Source organism: Canis lupus, chromosome 11, assembly GCF_011100685.1.
Source record: "Canis lupus familiaris isolate Mischka breed German Shepherd chromosome 11, alternate assembly UU_Cfam_GSD_1.0, whole genome shotgun sequence".
Taxonomy (NCBI): domain Eukaryota; kingdom Metazoa; phylum Chordata; class Mammalia; order Carnivora; family Canidae; genus Canis; species Canis lupus.
In genome coordinates this window covers 3,187,361-3,195,114 of record NC_049232.1, presented here as the reverse complement: position 1 = coordinate 3,195,114, position 7,754 = coordinate 3,187,361, and positions in this window count along the sequence as shown.

Sequence of the window (7,754 nt, the reverse complement as noted above, 5' to 3'; positions counted from 1 at the left end):
TTTTTGTAAATGAGCCTAATAGATTGTTTTCTTGCATTCATAGTTTTCTGAGAGGTATTTGAAAATTAATCGTGAGGAGCGCCTGGATGGCTCAGTCAGTTAAGCATCTGCCTTCAGCTCAGGTCATGATCCCAGGGTCCTGGGATGGAGCAGGGATGAGGATCGGCTCCCTGCTCAGCAGGGAGTCTGCTTCTCCCAATCCTTCTGCCCTTCCCCTCCTTTTGTGCCCCTCCCTCAAATAAATTTAAAAAAATTTTAGAAAAAAAGAAAATCATGAATGGGTGTTGAATATTAGTAAATTATTTTTAGGACTTTCTATTTATGTTGTAAATTATATATATGTTTTTCCTACCTGATAAGCCACCTTTGTATTTCTGGAATTCATTGCATGTGATAATTCTATGTCATCCTTGGATATAGTGGTGGATTTGAATGCTAGTATTTGGGGAAGGAGGTTTACATGTTCATGAGAGGTACTGGTCTATAATTTTTAATCATTTACAGTCACAGAACAAGCTGTGACACATACATTTGATGAGGCATTTAGCAGTGCAGCTGGAACCACAAGACACTGAGTTGGCTCAGAGTCCTGACTTGTGAATTTACATTAACCACACCTTGTCTCCAAACTACAAATTGTGCTCAAACTCTCCCAGTTGAATTTCCTTATGGGAACAGAGACTAGGGTTTATTATTTTTAAAAAAGATTTTATTTATTCATGAGAGATACAGAGAGGTAGAGACATAGGCAGAGGGAGAAGCAGGCTCCCTGCGGGGAGTCCGATGGGGGACTTGATCCCAGGACTCTGGGATCACACCCTGAACTGAAAGCAGATGCTCAACCACTGAGCCACCCAGGCACCCCATGACTAGGGTTTAACACATGCTGGGCAGGAGTTTTGGAGAATTCAGGTAAACCAGGAAGTACAGGGGGTGAGGCAGGTGATCCCAGAGGGACAGCATGAATCCTGGGTGGCTTCTCTCTGTGCTTTGGGTCTTCTGTCTGGGATCAGCGCTACCTTCTCTTCTGTGGGTCTTCAGGCTCCCCACCTCCCTGACTCTGATTGCCACCTCTTCTCCTGGGTACCTTGGCCAGTCCCATACTTGGCACTGCCTCCCACTTGGGACCAGGGGAGATGCTGCGTTGGGCCTCTGTGTGCAGCAGAACTAATGAGACAGGGAAACCCATGATGAAAAGAGCTGTTTCCCCCCCCTCTGTTTCCTGCTTCTATTCTTGCTAGGACCTGTACACCTACCTTACCTGTGCCTTAATGTATGTCCTCCTTGCAAAAGACAAGGAGTTAATGATTTCTTTGGAGTCTTCCAGCATAATATATAACCTCCCAGGAGTGCTGGAGTAAGAATGACAGGGTTGAGGCATCATGTGGTTAGACCACCATCATGTGGTGCTAGACATTTTGACACCAAGACCCCCTGGCTTCAGGGTATAAGTGACTTGTGATGGACACCCGGACCTTGTCCTTGTTCTGACCAGTTCCTGGATAACTGAGAGCACACATACAGTAGACCACAATCCTCAGTAAAAACCCCAGGCCCCCATGCAAAGATAAGACACTCTCTCCTTTCCTTTCTGAATCTCCCAGACATCTGTCCCCTCACTCTCTCTATACCTTCAATAAACACCGCTCTCACTTCCTCTTGGCTTGTGTTTGATTTCTATCCTGTGAGAAGCCAAGCGCCCTGTTGGCTGGTCCTGCGGGACCACCTCTGGGTCCTCAGACCCACCCTGCCTGCATCACTAGAAGGGTGAGTCAGGCCTTAGTGTAGTTTTTGGCTCATTCCTTAAAGCAGCCGAGGTCAGACACACAGGAGGGAGCCTCAGGGAGTGATAAGAGCAGCTCCATACTAGCAGGCAGGCCTTTGCACTGACCCCATTTTGGTGGTATTTGCTTGAGCTCCACAAATGGACTTCTATAGGCAATCTACACAAAGTTGTAGAATCTGTGCTGCTGAGACTTTTTTCAACCTTGGTTGTTACCTTTTGGCCAAGCCCACAAAGCTGCCGCCTCCACCATCATAATAACATGCCTTCCTCCACCTGTGAACTGAACCTAAGCTGGGCTCCCTGTTGAGATCATTACTCAAGAGATGAGCTTTGATTGGAAAGGAATTTGAGCTTTATTCAGGAGACCAGCAAGCTGGGGAGAAGGTGGACTCTTGTCCAAAGGCCAACTCTGAGGTTTCGGCCTGATTTAGGGGGTTTTAAAAGTGGTTTAGGGTCATCAATAAAGGGAGTGCCATAGTCTGCAGCATTTCTTGATTACATGCAGACACAATGGTGCCAACAATTCTCAGTGCTGATGGTGGTGGGGTGGGGGGATGTGCTCCAGACTCTGGATCTTGTTTTTTGGTGTACAAGAATACTGTTTCTTCTGCACAGGAAGGCAAGTTCTACAGATGCACAAAGGGAGGCTGGTAAAATCATTTGTGTGATCTCAAAAAATAAAACATTTTGCTAAAAAAATTGCTAGTCTAATCAAAGAGCTGAGGTGGCTTCAGGCAGACCTGTTGGGCTCTGCAGCCTGGGAAAGTTCTGGTCCTTCACTCCTCAAGGCCAGTGGTCTGTCTGCTATGGATCAAGGGACTTAGGTCAGCAAGTAAGAGTGCTAACTTGATGCAAGTTAACCCATAAGACCAGTTGAAATGCTGTTACATTCCCTGCTAGAGAAGCACAACTAAAGCACCATTTGGGTGGCTTGTGGGGTTTATATCTGGCTTCATACTAGTCCCTTTGTTTTGTTTTGTTTTTTTACTCCTCCCTTATGCTACTTTTGTTTTTAAGTGTTTTCTTTTGGATTAAACAAACAAGATGTTCTCATTCTGTTTTCTTTGTATTCACCTGTCATATGTGTATTCTTTACTATTTTAATTTAAAATACATTCCAAAGAATATAGAATCCTAGGACAATTATTCACTTTTAGTACTTTAGTGATGTCTTTTCAATGATTTTTTTTTGCCTCCATTTTTCCTTTCAGAATTTCCCCCTCTTCAAAATTTGACCCCCATAGGTCCTTCTTGATTCAACTGATTCAACTTGGCTCTTGTAAATAATGCTGCAACAAACACAAGGGTGTACATATTTTTTCAAGTTAATATTTTCCTTTTCTTTGGATAAAAACTCAGTAGTAGAAATACTGGATTGTATGGTATTTCTATTAATTTTTTGAGGAAACTCTATACCGTTTTCCACAATGTTTGCAACAATTTGCATTTCCATCAACTGTGCATAAGAGTTCCTTTTTTCCCCACATTCCTGCCATCATGTGTTATTTCTTGTTTTCTTGATACTAGTCATTCTGACTGATGTGAAGCAATATGTCATTGTAGTTTTGATGTGTATTTCCCTGATGATGAGTAATGTTGAGCATCTTTCTATGTGTCAGTTGGCCATTTGTATGTCTTCTGTGGAAAAAGTCTATTCAGTTCCTTTGCTCATTTAAAAATCAGATTTTTTTTTTTTTTTTGGTGTTGAGTTGTGGAAGTTCTTTATATATTTTTGATATTAACCCTGTTGTTGGGTATATCATTGACAAATTTCTCCTCCCACTAAGAGACTTTTTATTTTGATGACGGTTTATTTCACTAGGCAAAAGCCTTTTATTTTGCTGTAGTTCCAGTAGTTTATTTTTGCTTTTGTTCCCCTTGTCTGAGGGGACCTATCTAGAAAAATTTGCTAAGGCCAATGTCAAAGAAATTACTGCCTATGTTCTAGGATTTCTATGGTTTCAGATCTCCTATATTTAGATCTGTAATCCATTTTGAATTTATTTTTGTGCATGGTGTTAGAAAGTGGTCCAGTCCTTCTTTTGCAGGTAGCTGTCCAGTTTTCCCAGAACCATTTATTGAGGAGACTATTTTTTCCCCATTGAATATCCTTGTCTCTTTTGTTATAGATTGACCATATAAGGAAATAATCCATGGGATTATTTCCAGGCTGTGTATTCCGTCAGACACTAGGCTCTTTAGAAGATACATGTTTTGCAAATATCTTGTTCTGTTCTGTGGGTTGTCTTTTCACTCTCTTGATAGTGTCTTTTTTTTAAAAAGTGATCTCTACCCCCTATGTGGGGGTTTAACTCACAACCCCCAGATCAAGAGTCTAGTGCTCTACTGACTAAACCAACCAGGTGCCCTTTGATAAGTGTCTTTTGATACACAGGTTTTAAATTTTGATGAAGCCCTATTTACCTATTTTTTTCCTTTGTTGAATTTTGTGTCCTAGCTATAAAACCGTTACCTCATTCAAAGTGAACAGATTTTCATCTGTTTCTTTCTAAAAATTTTATAGTTTTAGCATTTACATTTACATTTTGATTTACTTGGAGTTCATTTTTGTGTGTGGTGTAAGGTAGGGATCTGGATTCATCCTGTTGCATGTGGACATCCTGTTGTCACAATACCATTCATTGAAGAGCCTATTCTTTCCCATCAAATGGTCTTTTTACCCTAGTCAGAAAATCAGTTGTCATAGATATGTAAATGTATTTCTGGGCTCTCAGTTTGATTCCATTAATCTATATGTTTACATGCCAATACCTAGTGTTTTGATTATGGTAGCTTGCAGTAAGTTTTAAAGTTGGGAAATGTGAGTCTTCCAAATTTTTCTTCAAAGTTGTTTCCATTATGTAGGATCTCTCATAAGTGCATATGAATTTTAGACTGCTTTTCCATGTCTGCAAAAAAGCCATTGGAAATTGATAATGATTGCATTGGATTTGTAGATCATTTCGGGACTATTGCCATTTGTCTTCCAATCTATGAATATCAAATGTCTTTCCATTTGTTTAGGTCTTATGCCTTCTTCAATTTCTTTCAGCAGTATTTTGTAGTTTTTATTGTACAAGTCTTAGACTTCCTTGGTTAAACTTATTCCTAAGTAATTTATTCTTTTTGATGCTATTACACATGAAATTGCTTTAATTTACTTTTCAGATTTTCCATTAGAACATAGGGAAATAAAACTGATTTTTGCATGTTGATCTTACATCCTGAATATTGTTGAAACTCATTTATGATGACTCTAATAATTAGAGTCTTTTGTGTGGATTACTTACTTAGGATTTTCTATATATAAAGTCATATCATCTGCAAATACGTTAAATTCTTCCTTTCTAATTTGGATGCTTTTTATTTATTTTCTCCCAAACTGCTCTTCCTACAACTTTCAGTACAGTGGCAAAGCAGGCATCCTTGTCTCGTTCCTACTCTTAGGGGAAAAGGTTTCAGTCTTTCCCTGTTGAGTATGATGTTAGCTGTGGCTTTTCCATAGTTGTACTTTATTATGGTAAGATGATTGCCTTCTAGGGATACCTGGGTGGCTCAGTGCTTGAGCGTCTGCCTTTGGCTGAGGGCGTGATCCTGGAGTCTGAGGATCGAGTCCTGCATCAGGCTCCCCTTGAGGAGCCTGCTTCTGCCTCTGTATGTATCTCTGCCTTTCTGTGTATCTCTCATGAATAAATAAATAAAATCTACAAAAAAGAATATGCCCTTCTATTCTTAGTTCAGTGTTTTTAATCATGAAAGGATGTTGGATTTTGTGAAATGCTTCTTCGGCAGATGACTATATGTATGTATATCTGTGTGTGTTTTGCCTTCATTATACTAATGCAGCATGGTGTATTTTCCACAGGTTGCACAAAGTTGATTTCTGGGATAAATCTCACTTGGTCATGGTGTATTGTCCTTTTTAAAATACTGCTAGATTTATGTTAAGTTGGCTAGGAGTTTGGCCACGATAGGCGGCAGAGGCTTCAAATTCTGCTAGTATAACCTCATTTGGTGTCTCTACTCTTGACTTTGGCATCCCTAAGTACTCCTCCTTAAGGAGAGTCTCTCTTGTAGCTCTGTCTGCTGTAATACACTGTTATTATACCAAAACCCTGCTGATATGGTGGCAAACCATGGGCCATGGGTGGGTGGGTAGGGGACTCTATGATCTTCCAATTCTCAGTTTTAAGTCTCAGTTTTAGTGGGCCTGCACCTAGGGCCAGGAGTGACCCAAGTGTTTCTCCAGTGGTGTAACTTTTTGCCTCCACACCCTATGCTCCATCCCTTGGTTACAACATTCCCAATCTATTTTCTTGAAGCTCTGACCCCTGTTGACTGTTTTCTCCTCCTTAGTGAGACAGGTTAGAGGGAACTAAAATGGGAGGAATGTTCTTACCTCAGCATAAGACTCTGGTAAACTCTTTTCCCCGGGAGAGTAGGACTTTTTTTCCAAGGTATATTTCATAATGGTGACCCTTCCCCTGCCAGAGCCCCAAAGGGTTATTTCTTGGGTCACCACCATGTGACCAAATCCAAACGTGTTTCTGGAACTAATAGCATTGGAAATGTGGGGGAACTCTCACTCTCAAGCAAGCTTACACTTAACCTCCAACAATTCACCAAAACCATCATTTAAATGTACCTATATGTTTATGGCTCTAGCAGGTTCTGCTCCAGGGAAGCAGACCTTGGATGTGTCTCTGGATATATCTGTCTCTAGAGATCAGTGTTGTAATTTGCCCAGTAACCTCAGTTCTTAGGAAGAGAAGTCATTCATTTTTAGGTTGTGCAGCTTTTTGTTAGAAGTGATGATTTTAAGTTGTCTGCATGTCATCACTGAAACCTGAAGTCCGGAAGTCCAAACAAGTTTTGGAATGCTAGATTACTGAAGATTATTGAATGTAAACAAAATCACAAAAATCCTGTAACTGCTTATGTTTAAATGCTGAAGTGATACAATCCTTTCACGATAATTACTTAAGTGTCAGTAGCAAGGATATCAGATGTTGTCTGTGCAGCATTATGCAGAAATGCAGAGTATGGGCAGAATCACCAACATCTTCCATAGAATCCACTATACTTTGTTTCAACTTTGAATAATTTGTCTGCACTTTTGTACACCCACAAAAATGTGCATTTTTGTTACCTCTACCAAAGCAGCATAATTTTCCTTATAACTTAATAAGTGAGTTTTTATAAAAATTTTATATTTCTGAAGTTCCATCTGGAAAGGATTTTATTTGTAATACCTTCTAAGCAAGCTTTTTAGTGATAAAAACATTGCACAAGGAAAGGGACTTCTTTTCCTGCATTGTGATGCATCTTGAGCTATGTTGTAACAAGATGAAACATTTTAATAAGATCTTTAATAAGCTCTGGAGTAGTAAATAGAGCAATTACATTTTCATCATTGCAGTATTTTATGGTGACACTTGAAAATTCTAAAATTTGCAATTTTAGAATCAGAAAAAAATCATGTGCGGTCATTGGTGCTAAAAAGATTGATGACAGTGTGGATAATCATCACAATTTCTATGATTATTTTCATCTGAATTTCTTTTAATCAGAAAATTTGTTTATCTCTTTATAGTTGAGGTAATTATAAATCTCTTAAGTTTAACTTTTAATATATGACTTTCCACCAATTTTGATACTGAACGAACAGTTTCATACTGTGAAAGTGTCATTTTTTTAGGGTAAGAGCATGAGCAGCGGGCGGTGGGGGAACAGAGGGAGAGAGGATCTTAAGCAGGCTTAGTGTGGAGCCTGATATGGGGCCCAGTCTCATGATCCTGAGATCATGACCTGAGCCAAAATCAAGAGTTGGATGCTTTTTTTTTTTTTTTTTTTTTTTTTTTTTTTTAAGAGTTGGATGCTTAACCGACTGAGCCACCCAAGTGCCCCTACTCTTTCAAAAAGACGTTTTCCTTATTTAATAGACACCGAATGTTCTGAGAATTAACGA